Raw genomic sequence first — 16115 nt, forward strand, 5'->3', positions numbered from 1 at the left:
CGGACCCGGCCTGCCAAATAGTGTGCCCCCTTTGGCTGGCTCACAAGCCTGGACCACCCCCAACAGTGCCCCTCCCCAAAGTCCCCCTGCCCACGGATCGGCTCTTGCCCGGCTGTGGGCTGAGTCCGCAGCTGCCACGTCGAGTTCCCGACAAGTAATAGCATGAGAGAACCATACCGTCGGGAACTCGGCTGGTCAGGGGCAGAGCATCGGGGGGGAGGGACTCAGGCAATGTCTTGAGGCTGTCGATAACGGTGTGCGAGTACTCCTAGATTACGCCACTTTGGATGGGGCGGGGCATTGCAAAAGCGGCACCGCCCCCGATTTCAGCATGAACATTGATTCGCCAGCCAATCGCCGAACACGATTTTAACGGCGGTCACCAGAGAACACCGCCCTAGCTTTTTATTCTCAAGTAAAGTCTACTTGAGGTGTTTAAGATGGCTAAAGATTTACAGCCTGGAACTGGAGTGTAGTCTTTGGGGAGGGGATACAGTGATGGCGGGCCATTTCCTTAAAATTAGAGCTCGGCAGTTCACAGGTTGTCTCAGGAAATAAGGAACCATTTCTTCGAACAAAGGGTAGTGGAAATCTGGAACTCTCACCCCAAAATGCTATTGAGGTTTTGTTAGTCGTAAATTTCAAAATTGAGATTTTGAACCAAGGTGGGTAGAGGGAGTTAACACACAGATCAATCATGATCTGACTGAATGGTGATACAGGCTCAATGGCAGAATGGTCTACTCCTGTTCCTATCTTGTTATCTTTCAATCCTGAATATGCCAGACAAATATTTATTCCCTTCATTTCTCACCCCTGTAACTTTTCGAAGTGATGTTACCAATTATGAACAGACAATAAGGTCATGTTGGAGTGGTATGAAAATTTGGTGAGGAAACAGCTAGAGTACTGTGCAGTTCTGGTTGCCAGATTATCGAAGGATGAGATTGCACTGGTGACCTGATTGAGGTGTACAAGATTATGAGGGGCATGGACAGGGTAGATAGGGAGTAGCTGTTCCCCTTAGGTGAAGAATCAGTCACAATGGGACACAAGTTCAAGGTGAAGGGCAGGAGGTTTAGGGAGGATGCAAGGAAACTCCTTTTACCCAGAGGGTGACGACAGTCTGGAATGCACTGCCTGGCAGGTGGCCTCACATCCTTGGCAGCACGGTAGCATAGTGGTTAACACAGTTGCTTCACAGCTCCAGGGTCCCAGGGTCAATTCCCAGCTTGGGTCACTGTTTGTACCTAGTCTGCACGTCTCTGGGTGTGTTTCCTCCGGGTGCTCTGGTTTCTTCCCACAGTCCAAAGATGTGCGGGTTAGGTGGATTGGCCATGCTGAATTGCCCTTAGTGTCCAAAAAATTAAGTTAAGTGGGGGTCACTGGGTTATGGGGATAGGGTAGATACGTGGGCTTCAGTAGGGTGCGCTTTGTAAGGGTCGGTGCAGACTCGATGAGCCGAATGGCCTGCTTCTGCACTGCAAATTCTATGATTCTATGAAAAGTACCTGAATGAGCATTTGGCACGTCATAACTTTCAAGGCTATGGGCAAGTGCTGGCAAATAGAATTTGGCAGGTAGGTCAGATTTTCACATGTCAGTGCAGTCTCAACGGGCTCTTCAGCACTGTGTGATTCTGTGATATAAATATATGAATGTAAGCAGGAGCAGGCCACTTGGACCATTGAGCCTGCTCTGCCATTAGAACATAGAACATAGAACAATACAGCGCAGTACAGGCCCTTCGGCCCTCGATGTTGCACCGACATGGAAAAAACTAAAGGCCATCTAACCTACACTATGCCCTCATCATCCATATGCTTATCCAATAAACTTTTAAATGCCCTCAATGTTGACGAGTTCACTACTGTTGCAGGTAGGGCATTCCACGGCCTCACCACTCTTTGCGTAAAAAACCCACCTCTGACCTCTGTCCTATATCTATTACCCCTCAATTTAAGGCTATGTCCCCTCGTGCTAGCCACCTCCATCTGCGGGAGAAGGCTCTCGCTGTCCACCCTATCTAGCCCTCCGATCATTTTGTATGCCTCTATTAGGTCACCTCTTAACCTTCTTCTCTCTAACGAAAACAACCTCAAGTCCATTAGCCTTTCCTCATAAGATTTTCCCTCCATACCAGGCAACATCCTGGTAAATCTCCTCTGCACCCGTTCCAAAGCTTCCACATCCTTCCTATAATGAGGCGACCAGAACTGTACGCAATACTCCAAATGCGGCCGTACTAGAGTTTTGTACAACTGCAACATGACCTCATGGCTCCGGAACTCAATCCCTCTACCAATAAAGGCCATCACACCATAGGCCTTCTTCACAACCCTATCAACCTGGGTGGCAACTTTCAGGGATCTATGTACATGGACACCGAGGTCCCTCTGCTCATCCACACTACCAAGAATTTTACCATTAGCCAAATATTCCTCATTCCTGTTATTCTTTCCAAAGTGAATCACCTCACACTTCTCCACATTAAACTCCATTTGCCACCTCTCAGCCCAGCTCTGCAGCTTATCTATGTCCCTCTGTAACCTGCAACATCGTTCCGCAGTGTCTACAACTCCAGCGACTTTAGTGTCGTCTGCAAATTTACTCACCCATCCTTCTGCGCCCTCCTCTAGGTCATTTATAAAAATGACAAACAGCAACGGCCCCAGAACAGATCCTTGTGGTACGCCACTCGTAACTGAACTCCATTCTGAACATTTCCCATCAACCACCACTCTCTGTCTTCTTTCAACTAGCCAATTTCTGATCCACATCTCTAAATCACCCTCAATCCCCAGCCTCCGTATTTTCTGCAATAGCCGACCGTGGGGAACCTTATCAAACGCTTTACTGAAATCCATGTACACCACATCAACTACTCTACCCTCGTCCACCTGTTCAGTCACCTTCTCAAAGAACTCGATAAGGTTTGTGAGGCATGACCTACCCTTCACAAAACCATGCTGACTATCCCTAATCATATTATTCCTATCTAGATGATTATAAATCGTATCTTTTATAATCCTCTCCAAGACTTTATCCACCACAGACGTTAGGCTCACCGGCCTATAGTTACCGAGGTTATCTCTACTCCCCTTCTTGAACAAAGGGACCACATTTGCTATCCTCCAGTCCTCTGGCACTATTCCTGTAGCCAATGATGACCTAAAAATCAAAGCCAAAGGCTCAGCAATCTCTTCCCTGGCTTCCCAGAGAATCCTAGGATAAATCCCATCAGGCCCCGGGGACTTATCTATTTTCACCTTGTCCAGAATTGCCAACACTTCTTCCCTACGCACCTCAATGCCATATATTCTAATAGCCTGGGTCTCAGCATTCTCCTCCACAATATTATCTTTTTCCTGAATGAATACTGACGAAAAGTATTCATTTAGTATCTCGCTTATCTCCTCAGCCTCCGCACACAATTTCCCACCACTGTCCTTGACTGGCCCTACTCTTACCCTAGTCATTCTTTTATTCCTGACATACCTATAGAAAGCTTTTGGGTTTTCCTTGATCCTACCTGCCAAAGACTTCTCATGTCCCCTCCTTGCTCGTCTTAGCTCTCTCATTTGATCCTTCCTCGCTTCCCTGTAACTATCAAGCTCCCCAACTGAAACTTCACGCCTCATCTTCACATAGGCCTCCTTTTTCCTCTTAACAAGAGATTCCACTTCTTTGGTAAACCACGGTTCCCTCGCTCTACCCTTTCCTCCCTGTCTGACTGGTACGTACTGATCAAGAACACGCAATAGCTGTTCCTTGAACAAGCTCCACATATCCAGTGTGCCCAACCCTTGCAGCCTACTTCTCCAACCTGCACATCCTTAGTCATGTCTAATGGCATCATAATTGCCCTTCCCCCATCTACAACTGCGGGGTATACTTATCCCTTTCCATCACTAATGTAAAGGTCACCGAATTGTGGTCACTGTCTCCAAAGTGTTCACCTACCTCCAGATCTAACACCTGGCCTGGTTCATTACCCTAGTTATAGATTCCCCCTCAAGAGGAAATATCCACCCTGTTAATACCCCTTAGGATCTTAAAGGTTTTGGTAAAGTTATCTCGTGAATACAAACCTAACCTCTCAAACATTTCCTCATAAAAACCTTTCCTCATAAAAACCTTTCCTCATAAAACAACCCACCCATTCCTCGTATTAGTCCTTCTCTGAACTGCTTCCAACGCGTTTACATCTTTCCTTAAATAATAGAATTGACAGTGCTCATCAGTCCATCGAGTCTGCACTGGCCCTTAGAAAGAGCACCCACTTACGTCCACGCCTCCACCCTATCCCCAAGACCCCTCCCAACTTTGTGGACACTAATGGGCAATTTAGCATGGCCAATCGACCTAACCTGTGTTGTGTTCTGTTACTTCCCTAATGATGAAGGTACACATGGAATACAAAGATGGAGTCGCTACATTTATTCCTAATGGTAGCCATGCATTACTTTGTACAAATGATTTTGTCTCCGTTACTGATACCTGTTGTCTTCTCCGTCCTGCTATCAAGTGCCTGGCTCCCGTCTGTCCTCTGATATATATATATATATACACATCTGTCCCTGCTGGCTGGAGGTTATAGCTACCCCTATCTGAACGAACACAGGACATCCTGAAGGGGGAGGGTGAACACCAAAGGTTGAAGTACACATAGGTACTAATGACATTGGCAGGAACAGTGATGAGGTCCTTCCAGAAGGAATTCGTGGAGTTAGGCAGTAAGCTAAGAAGCAGAACCTCTCGGGTTGTAATTTCAGGATTACTCCCTGTGCCACGTGCCAGTGAGGCTAGAAATAGGAGGATAGTGCAGCAAAACACGTGGCTAAACCAGTGGTGTAGGAGGGAGGGTCTCAGATTTCTGGACAATTGGGATCTGTTCCGGGGCAGGTGCAATCTGTACAAGAAAGACAGGGTGCATCTAAACACAAGGGGCCCCAATATCCTGGCTGGGACGTTTGCTAGTGTCACTCGGGAGGATTTAAACTAATATGGCACGGGGGTGGGAACCAGAGCCTTAGCTTAGATGTCATAACTGAGCAATAGAGAACAAAAATAACAGAACATCACCCTCAGGCAGAGCAAAAAAGGTGACAAGTGAGAGAAGGGAGGTGGTCAATGCAGGACTGAGGGTATTGTACCTTAATGTATGCAGTATACGGAATAAGGCAAATGAGCTTGTTGTGCATATTGAAATTGGCCGGTACGATGTTGTGGGTATCATGGAGACGTGGCTGCAAGGGGATCTGGGCTGGGATCTAAATATACAAGTATATGTGTCCTATCGAAAGGACAGGCAGATGGGCAAAGGGGGTGGGGTTGCATTGTTAGTAAGGAATGAAGTTAAATCGATAGCAAGAAGCGATATAGAATCAGAAGGCATAGCATCTCTGTGGGTGGAGTTGAGGAATCGCAAATGTAAAAAGACCCTGGTGGGAGTTATGTTCAGGCCCCTTAGCAGTAGTCAGGATGTGGGGCAGAAAATAAATCAGGACACAGAGAAGGCATGTAAAAAAGGCAATATCACAATAATCATGGGGGACTTCAATATGCACATGGACTGGGAAAATCAGGTTGGCAAGAAAAGGAATTTGTGGAATGTTAAAGAGATGATTTTTTGGAGCAGCTTGTGGTAGAGCCTACTAGGGAACAGGTAATGCTGGATTTGGTGATGTGTAATGAGGCAGACTTGATTAAGGATCTTAAGGTAAAGGAACCCCGAGGGAGCAGTGACAACAATATGATAGAATTTACCCCTGCAGTTTGAGGGAGAGAAGCTGGAGTCAGATGTAACGGTATTACAATTCAATAAGGGCAAGGACAAAGACATGAGTGAGGAACTGGCCAGAGTTGATTCAGATGTGTTAGGCAGGTTGGTTCGACGTGGACTGCACTTGATGCAGTGAGGCGAGAAACATACCTCTAACACTGGAGAAGTTCCAACACGATTTTATTCAATGATGTAACCAATATACATGCTCAGCTGTGGGTCGAAACTAGACTGAACTGACTGGAGACCTAGTACTAGCCTGACCAGTCTTACTAGCTACCGCATGGTGTTTGCACTGCCTAGCTCGTGGACTCTGACTGTCTCAGTGGCTGCGTCCAGAGAGAGCGGAAAACCTAGTGCCCTCTGGCTTTATAGTGGTAGTGTCCTGTCTGGTGATTGGCTGCACTGTGCTGTGTGCTTACTGGTCATCCTGTGTGTCAATCACTGCCTGTCTGCACTTCCTTATATACATGAGTGGATATTATGACAGATTGCAAAATTAGCAGGGAAGACAGTGGAACAGCAATGGCAGGCGCTTTTGGGGGTTATTCGGGAAGCACAGCAGAAATTCATACCAAGGAGGAGGAAACATGTAAGGGCAGGACAAGGCATCCATGGTTGATGAGGGAATCCAAGGACAGCATAAAAGCAAACGAAAAAGCATACAAAGTGGCATGGATTAGTGGGAAGCCAGAGGATTGGGAATCCATTAAAAGCGAGTAGAGAACAATTAAAAACAAATAAGGGGAGAGAAGATGAAATATTAGCGCAAGTTAGCTAGTGTAGCCATCTGGGATGGCCAGTTCCAACTAAGCACAGAGCAACTCGCAAAGACTGATGGGCAAAATGGACAAGCCAAGAGTCAGGCAGGTTCTGAGCCTGAAATGCATATTTGTCAGCAAAGTCCAGCCGGTATTGAAACCCGGTCCCATTAGCATGTTAAGCAAGCCGATTAGCAGGTGATGGCCCATCTTCCCCAACACAAAGGACTGGTGCTCCAGCAACCGGGACAGTCCCAGACATTTCGCCACCACTCCCTTTCCAAGGGAAATGCAAACAACAGGGTCAATGACCGCTTGGGACATGCCCAGTCATCCAGATCCCCACCCGCTTATTGGCTAAGGAATCGAATGGAGTTATCAGGGATCACCCAATTAGTAAGGCCCAAATCGAAGGACCACCCAAAAGAGCGCGAAGCCCCCCCAGGTATAAAGGAAGAGTTTACCATATGCTCGCTCTCTTTTGGCCTTGGTACCCCGGTCACGGTCATCATCAATCGCAGCAACAGCAGAAGCAAGTTTGAGTTCAACGCCCACTATCAGATGGATGAGTCCAGTTGAGCAGCAGTTACCCCTTCGAACCCAAGAGATCCAGAATTGAACAGTGGCCACTGTTTCCTGACCTAAACCGGGTACAGTACAGTTTGTCTTAGTAATAGGTGTAGTTGACTAGTAGTGTTTATGTTGCATGTACCCTTGACCTTGAACTAACTAACTGGTGTTTGGTTCTTTGATCGATAACCGGTTGAAACTTGTGGTGATATAATTCGATACCTGGCGACTCTAAGCATTGGGACAGAGACAATATAGAAAGAAGGCAAATTCACTGATTGCCCTAATTGGAACAGAGCCAGAGTAAAGAGCATAGTAAAGAGAAATCGGCAACAGTTATTGGCGACATCTGTCGGGTCTCGACCCAGAAGCGACCGTGTCACTCCAAGAGAACCCACAAAAGCATTTGAATTAGAATCCAAATTGGCAAAGTAAAAGAAACCACAAGCGAAACCAGTATCGATCAAACCTCCAGAATTCAGAAGTGTGTAATTTGCATGCGTACTAACAAAGGGATATAAGGTAAACTCGATAGATATTGTGTGAAACTTTCGGGAGTTGCGTGAACTGGAAAATAGCGTAAGCCGTAACCGTGTTTGCACCACCACTTTATTCCCCCTTGTTCCAAATTTCTGATAGAAAAAAGTATTTGTAGGGATGGCCATGAATGCAATGGAACGCCTTATGCATCCACAAGAGCCCGAGGTCGCAGCGACCAATAGATCAGAACAGTGTCACATTTGGGAGGAAGAGATTTGGAAATACCTAAAGGGGAAAGGGTGGCCCCTATGGTCGGAAGTTTGCTCCAATGAAGAGACAGGTCCTGGCAGCATAGGACAGACTTGGTGGAACAGCCTGACCGAGATCCATAAAAAGGCTTTGACTAAGGTCCGTAAGCCGATGGCAATCGTGTTCTGCCTGGCACAATTGCGAGGCACAGAGGAGGTCATGAGGACGTTCCGCAAGCAGTTTGAGGAGAAGGAGAGAAGTAGAGAGGGAGATTTAAGTGAAAGCGACAGATTAAATGTACAGCTACAGGAGCAGTTAGCGGCGAAGGGCAAGGAAATAGATGATGTCAATCCTGTCTCGCCCACCTTAGCAGCTTCCAAATCCAATATGATAAGGCCAGGACACACAGCGTGCTGTACTGGTAAGAGAAGAGACAGAGAATCAGGTACAGATCCTAAAGAAACAATGCGATGATTTAAAAGCAGCCCTCTAAGCACTCCACAGTTCCATCACGGAACAGAGGCAGAGTTCAGTGGATCATGCCAAATCCAGGCAGCAAATTGCAAAGTTGCAATCCCTGTTATCAGTTCAAAATGGGTTCAGAGACACCTTTGGCCCACAGCTAGACCAGGAAGGCGGCCCCGATTGGCAAGAACTCAGTGAAATGGCCCAACGGTACGTAAGTGAGACTGAGAATCAAAATAGAGACCCCCCCAGGCCCCGAAAAGAAAAGCACCCGCATCACTGACTGCACAGGCAGCACCCAACCCAATGAAACCCATCACCATGCAGCGCAGGATTACCACGGAAGGCCAACCCGGTTTTGTGTCCCCCACCCCATTATCAATCACCCAGTTACGAGATGCCCGTGAGAAAACAGAGATGTTCCACCCCACATCGAACCCACATCACTTTTTCGAGTGAATAAAACAGCAAACCCTGATATATGGCTTAGACGAGCTGGAGCAGGTTAAGCTCATAGTTATGTGCTTAGACCCTTCAGTTAGTTCAGCCCTTCCCGACCCACAAAATGTAGGAGGAGGTAGCCTCCAAGAAATGAAAACGGCCATTTTAGACGCCATAGGATATAACAAAGGAGATCCGGTCGACGGACTCAACCGGTGCAGGCAGAAAAAGGGAGAGCATCCAATAGCGTTTGCTGGATGCTTTTGGATCCATTTCACTGCTGTATTTGGTGAGTTAGCCCGCGTCCATTTATCAGCAGACAATACGGCCAAATGGACCCATTCTTAGTGTCCCATGCCACAGAGGCAGCACAGAAGGCATGCGCCAATTATGACCCTTCAGACCCAGCACACAATGAAGTGTGGGTTCTGAAACAATTGTCCAGAGCGATGGTTCCATGTAAATAAACTTAAGGTTTATGGAACGCAGTGCAGCCACTCGCACCATCTCTCATTGGCGATGGCAGACAATGAGGACCCCCCCACTGACAACCCACGTTCTCCCTTCCCCAACAGCAGCAGCATATCCACAGACACGACCTAGACCACGCCCCAGAATCAAATTTCACCTTGAAACTTGATTCGGCTGCTAGCGACAGCGACAGCACCACTCAAGCCCCTGAAAGACCCGAACAGAGATCCCACGAACCAGGCCCCAGTCACTACAGGCCTAGAGACCCCGACCACGATACATTCAGCCTCTTTGAAACGATTTCTCTGCCCAATCCGGAACCTGACCCGCCACCCGACGATAGCGATGGCCCCCTTGCAACCTCCCTATGAACCATGAAGCACTGGCACTGTGACAATTCCTGTCGCTTGACGCGAAATGACGAAAAGGACCCCACATCGGTACATGCCGCGTTAGCACGCAAACTCCATGCAAGAGTTTGGCACCCGGGAAATGGAGACAACTACGAGTCTGACTCCCACCATGGTACCCCCTTGGTAAATCTTTTTGAAATGAAATCTTAGGTGTCCAGATGATGAGAGTCAGGAACCGATGGAGATTTACGGTGTCCTGTACTCTGATGGAGCCTGCCCGTTTTTTTTTCTTTAACTTGTTATCTTTTAAATGTTCAATGTTCAATGTTTGTTTATTTGTGTGAATACTCATGTCGATCTCACTTAATTTCTTGATACAGTTTCTTCTTTCGGTCTCAAACCAAATACAGCCATAATTACTCGCCTGACGCCACATGGTAGTTAGTGAAACAAGTTTGTCAGCAACCCACATTGTTACAAATTTGTTCCGTTCTTGGAAGGTCACTCAGGCAGTGGAGTAACGACACTTATCCCCGCCCTGCCTGAGGACCCCCTATACATTTGGTCAGCTAAGCTCGAGTAGTGGAGCAACAGCACTGATCACCGCCCTACCCGGGGATCCCACCCATTCTTGCCCTGCCGCGGATCATACACACCACCCCATTCAACTGCTTGGTTTCAAAACGCTTTTTCTGTTTTTTTCGAGTCCTGTGGTTTAAAGAATGCTTTTGCCCTTTCTGGCAACCCTCCGGTTGCTACCCCCCCCCCCCCCCCCCCCCCCCCCCCCCCCTACTATTTACATGTCAGAATCACTTGGTTGGAAAAACAAGTTTGCAGAGGACAGATAAATTGTCCACCCACTCAGCTCATCGACCACAGGCTGCGAGAGTGCTCGCGCTGTGACAGAGAACTTTTTTGGGATGTCTTGTCTCCGCAAATGGTTGTTTAAAAATAAATGAGGGAGTCACATAGGGTGATGATTATAATGGGAAAATTGACGTTACAGAGACACAGACGGAAATACAAGATGTTAAACAACACAATAATACCAGACACTATGCTTGTTCCCTTAGAGAGATACGAAGACACCTCGACGGTGAAGGAAAACCAAAAGAAGATGAAGACGACCCTGATCATCGGCATCATGATCGTCGCTGGAACAGTCCAGTTGCGCACATTACCCACTGCTACCCCGTCACCACACAGGCCCCGAACAAGTCTAGCCAACACAACACCCCCAGCCCAGACACTACACCCCACATAGACCCAGCCACTGATACCCCCACATGGTGTGAGAACCTCATCAAGACATGGGTAGAGCAGGGACAGGAATGGTTGTTGCAGGTTCCAGGATTTAGATGTTTCTGTAAGAATAGAGAAGATAGTAAAAGGGGGGGGGGGGGGGATGTGGCATTGTTAATCAAGGAAAGTATTACGGCGGTAGAAAGGACGCTTGAGGACTCGTCTACTGAGGTAGTATGGGCCGAGGTTAGGAACAGTAGAGGAGAGGTCACCCTGTTGGGAGTTGTCTATAGACCTCCGAATAGTTCCAGAGATGTAGAGGAAAGGATTGCAAAGATGATTCTCGACAGGAGCGAGAGTAACAGGGTAGTTGTTATGGGGGACTTTAACTTTCCAAATATTGACTGGAAATACTATAGTTTGAGTACTATAGATGGGTCAGTTTTTGTGCAGTGTGTGCAGGAGGGTTTTCTGACACAGTATGTAGACAGGCCAACAAGGGGCGAAGCCACATTGGATTTGGTACTGGGTAATGAACCCGGCCAGGTCTTAGATTTAGATGTAGGTGAGCACTTTGGTGATAGTGATCACAACTCGGTTATGTTTACTTTAGCAATGGGCAGGGATAGGTATATACCGCAAGGCAAGAATTATAGCTGGGGGAAAGGCAATTATGATGCTATTCGGCAAGATTTAGGAAGTATAGGATGGGGAAGTAAACTGCAGGGGATGGGTACAATCGAAATGTGGAGCTTTTTCAAGGAACAGCTACTGCGTGTCCTTGATAAGTATGTACCTGTCAGGCAGGGAGGAAGTTGTCGAGCAAGGGAACTGTGGTTTACTAAGGAAGTTGAAGCACTTGTCAAGAGGAAGAAGAAGGCTTATGTTAGGATGAGACATGAAGGTTCAGTTAGGGCACTTGAGAGTTACAAGTTAGCCAGGAAGGACCTAAAGGGAGAGTTAAAAAGAGCGAGGAGAGGACACGAAAAGTCGTTGGCGGATAGGATCAAGGAAAACCCTAAGGCTTTCTATAGGTATATCAGGAACAAAAGAATGACTAGAGTAAGATTAGGGCCAATCAAGGATAGTAGTGGAAAGTTGTGTCTGGAATCAGAGGAGATAGGGGAAGCGTTAAATGGATATTTTTCGTCAGTGTTTACACTGGAGAAAGACATTGTTGTCGAGGAGAACACTCAGGTTCAGTCGACCAGGCTAGATGGAATTGAGGTTCAAAAGGAAGAGGTGTTAGCAATTTTGGAAAATGTCAAAATAGATAAGTCCCCTGGGCTAGATGGGATTTATCCTAGGATTCTCTGGGAAGCCAGGGAGGAGATTGCAGAGCCTTTGTCCTTGATCTTTATGTCGTCTTTGTCGACAGGAATAGTGCCGGAAGACTGGAGGATAGCAAATGTTGTCCCCTTGTTCAAGAAGGGGAGTAGAGACAACCCTGGTAATTATAGACCTGTGAGCCTTACTTCGGTTGTGGGTAAAATGTTGGAAAAGGTTATAAGAGATAGGGTTTATAATCATCTTGAAAAGAACAAGTTGATTAGCGATAGTCAACACGGTTTTGTGAAGGGTAGGTCATGCCTCACAAACCTTATTGAGTTTTTTGAGAAGGTGACCAAACAGGTGGATGAGGGTAAAGCTGTTGATGTGGTGTATATGGATTTCAGTAAGGCGTTTGATAAGGTTCCCCATGGTAGGCTATTGCAGAAAATAAGGAAGTATGGAATTGAAGGTGATTTAGCGGTTTGGATCAGTAATTAGCTAGCTGAAAGAAGACAGAGGGTGGTGGTTGAAGGCAAATGTTCATCCTGGAGTTCAGTTACTAGTGGTGTACCGCAAGGATCTGTTTTGGGGCCACTGCTGTTTGTCATTTTAATAAATGACCTGGAAGAGGGTGTAGAAGGATGGTTTAGTAAAATTTGCAGATGACACGAAGGTCGGTGGAGTTGTGGATAGTGCTGAAGGATGTTATAGGATACAGATGGACATAGATAAGCTGCAGAGCTGGGCTGAGAGGTGGCAGATGGAGTTTAATGCGGAAAAGTGTGAGGTGGTTCACTTTGGAAGGAGTAACAGGAATGCAGAGTACTGGGCTAATGGCAAGATTCTTGGTAGTGTAGATGAACAGAGAGATCTCGGCATCTAGGTACATAAATCCCTGAAAGTTGCCACCCAGGTTAATAGGGCTGTTAAGAAGGCATATGGTGTGCTAGCCTTTATAAGCAGGGGGATTGAGTTTCGGAACCACAAGGTCATGCTGCAGCTGTACATAACTCTGGTGCGGCCGCACCTGGAGTACTGCGTGCAGTTCTGGTCACCACATTATAGGAAGGATGTGGAAGCTTTGGAAAGAGTTCAGAGGAGATTTACTAGGATGTTGCCTGGTATGGAGGGAAGGTCTTACGAGGAAAGGCTCAGGGAATTGAGGTTGTTTTCGTTAGAGAGGAGAAGGCTGAGAGGTGACTTAATAGAGACATATAAGATAGTCAGAGGGTTAGATAGGGTGGACAGTGAGAGTCATTTTCCTCGGATGGTGATGACCAACACGAGGGGACATAGCTTTAAATTGAGGGGTGATAGATATAGGACAAATGTCAGAGGCAGTTTCTTTACTCAGAGAGTAGTAGGGGTGTGGAACGCCCTGCCTGCAACAGTAGTAGACTCGCCAACTTTAAGGGCATTTAAGTGGTCACTGGATAGACATATGAATGAAAATGGAATAGTGTAGGTCAGATAGGCTTCAGATGGTTTCACAGGTCGGCGCAACATCGAGGGCCGAAGGGCCCGTACTGCGCTGTAGTGTTCTATGTTCTATGTTCTAAGTGGTATTCACTGTCCTACACAGTGGAGGCCTTACTTGTAATAACCATATTGTATAGCGTCATCCAGACAATTAGATTGCTAAAATGGAGATGGAGAGCCTCCCCGCCCCTCGGACTCCATCAAACCCCACCCTCTTTCTGAACCTTTTCTTTAATAAATTCCGCGGTTGTTGTTTTGTGAATAAAGTTTATTTTCTCGGTATGTAAGTCTCAGAGATAGGAAGAAATGCGATGCTGCTATCGGATATTTTTTGTTTTGTAACATAAGTTTTGGATTGTAAATAGCAGCATGAGTGTAGTCTCGTTAGAGGCAGTTAGAGGTTCCCCTTTTACTGAATGTTAAATGGCCCTCCAGAGATTCTTAGACATATGTTGTTTAGGGAAATTAGGTAAATGTTTGTGGGCCCATAGAATAGAGTAGAGTAGAACCTGTCCTTGGTTAAGGGTACCCGGCATCCCGAGGGAACAAAGACGACCCAGTATTGTGATCCTTCACGCTTCGCGTTGTGGATCAATAGGACAGAGTGTAGCCATCTCGGATGGCCACTTCCAACTAAGCACAGAGCAACTGGCAAAGACTGATGGGTAAAATGGATAAGCCAAGAGTCAGGCTGGTTCTGAGCCTGAAATGCATATTTGTCAGCAAAGTCCAGATGGTATCGAAACCCCGTCCCATTAGCATGTTAATCAGGCCGATTAGCAGGTGATGGCCCATCTCCCCCAACACAAAGGACTGGTACTCCAGCAACCGGGACAGTCCCAGACATTTCGCCACCACTCCATGTCCAAGGGAAACGCAAACAACAGGGTCAATGACCGCTTGAGACATGTCCAGTCATTCAGATCCTCGCCCATGTATTGGCTAAGGAATCGAATGGAGTGATCAGAGATCACTCAATTAGTAAGGCTCAAATCGAAGGACCGCCCAAAAGAGTGCAAAAGCCCCCCAAGTACAAAGGAAGTGGTCACCATATGCTCGCTCTCTTTTGGCCTTGGAACCTCAGTCACAGTCATCGCCAATCGCAGCAACACCAGAAGCAAGTTTGAGTTCAACGCCCACTACCAGACAGATGAGCCCAGCTGAGCAGCAGTTACTCCTTCGAACCCAAGAGATCCAGAATTGAATAGCGGCCATTGTTTCCTGACCTAAACCGGGTGCCCAAAGTTAAGTACAGGTTGTCTTAGTAATAGGTGTAGTTGACTAGTAGTGTTTATGTTGCATGATTGATTGTCTGTAAATAAAACACCCTTGACCTTGAACTAACTAACTGGTGTTTGGCTCTTTGTTCGATAGTCGGTTGAAACTTGTGGTGATATCATTCGATACCTTGCGACTCTAAGCATTCGGACATAGACAATATAGAAAGAAGGCAAATTCACTGATTGCCCTAATTGGAACAGAGCCAGAGTAAAGAGCATAGTAAAGAGAAATCGGCAACACTAGTAATATAAAAGAAGATAGGAAGAGTTTCTTTAAATGTATAAAAGGTACATTGGACCACTGGAAAACGTTGCTTGAAAAGTAATAGCAGGAAACAAAGAAATGGCCAATGAACTGAATAGTTACTTTGCGTCAGTCTTCATGGTGGAAGAAACCAATGGGATGCCAAAGCTCCAGGTGAATCAGGGGGCAGAGGTGAGTGCAGTGGCCATCACTAAGGAGAAGGTTCTGGGGAAACTGAAAGGTCTGAAGGTGGGTAAGTCACTTGGACTGGATGGACTATACCCCAGGGTTCTAAAAGAGATAGCTGAGGAAATTGTGGAGGCATTTGTGGTGATCTTTCAGGAATCACTGGAGGCAGGAAGGGTCCCAGAGGACTGGAAAGTGGCTAATGTAACACTACGGTTTAAGAAGGGAGGGAAGTAGAAGACGGGAAATTATCGGCCGGTTAGTCTGACTTCGGTCATTGGTAACATTTTAGTGTTTGTTATTAAAGAAGAGATTGCAAAGTACTTGGAAGTGCATGGTAAAATAGAACTGAGTCAGCACGGCTTTGTCAAAGGGAGGTCATGTCTGACAAATCTGTTCGAGTTCTTTGAGGAGGTAACAAGGAAGTTAGACAAAGGAGAACCAGTGGGCGTGATTTATTTAGATTTCCAGAAGTACTTTGACAAGCTACCGCATAGGAGACTGTTAAATACGTTAAGAGCCAGACGCATGCGAGTGGAGCGTTCGCGCTGGAGAGGGGCGCCCTCCGGTCCGAGCATTTCAGGGTATTCCGGGGTTTCCCCGTGGTTATGCTGGCCGGGATTTCTTCGGCTGCTGGTGCCTGAGAGACGGGCGCCGGGTCGGGCCTGTGGCGACCCCGGGACCGGAGCATCGAGCCTGAAGCAAGCGGTGGGGGAAAGGCGAGGCCTGAATCCAGCACAAATGTAGAGGGTGAGCAGCGCACACCGGGTGGTGCCCCAACTGAAAATGAAGTCCGGTCCAGGAGAAGAGATGTTCTGAACTTTGATTTTTGAAATT

General features: G+C 46.9%; 1 protein-coding gene across 1 annotated transcript in view; it reads left to right on the forward strand.

The window, feature by feature from the left end:
• Positions 1-16115, forward strand: part of LOC119975033 (receptor-type tyrosine-protein phosphatase U-like) — a 1028343-nt gene that overhangs the window by 655069 nt on the left and 357159 nt on the right. The window lies entirely within an intron of this gene.

The sequence above is a fragment of the Scyliorhinus canicula genome, chromosome 1 (genome assembly GCF_902713615.1).
Source record: "Scyliorhinus canicula chromosome 1, sScyCan1.1, whole genome shotgun sequence".
Classification (NCBI taxonomy): domain Eukaryota; kingdom Metazoa; phylum Chordata; class Chondrichthyes; order Carcharhiniformes; family Scyliorhinidae; genus Scyliorhinus; species Scyliorhinus canicula.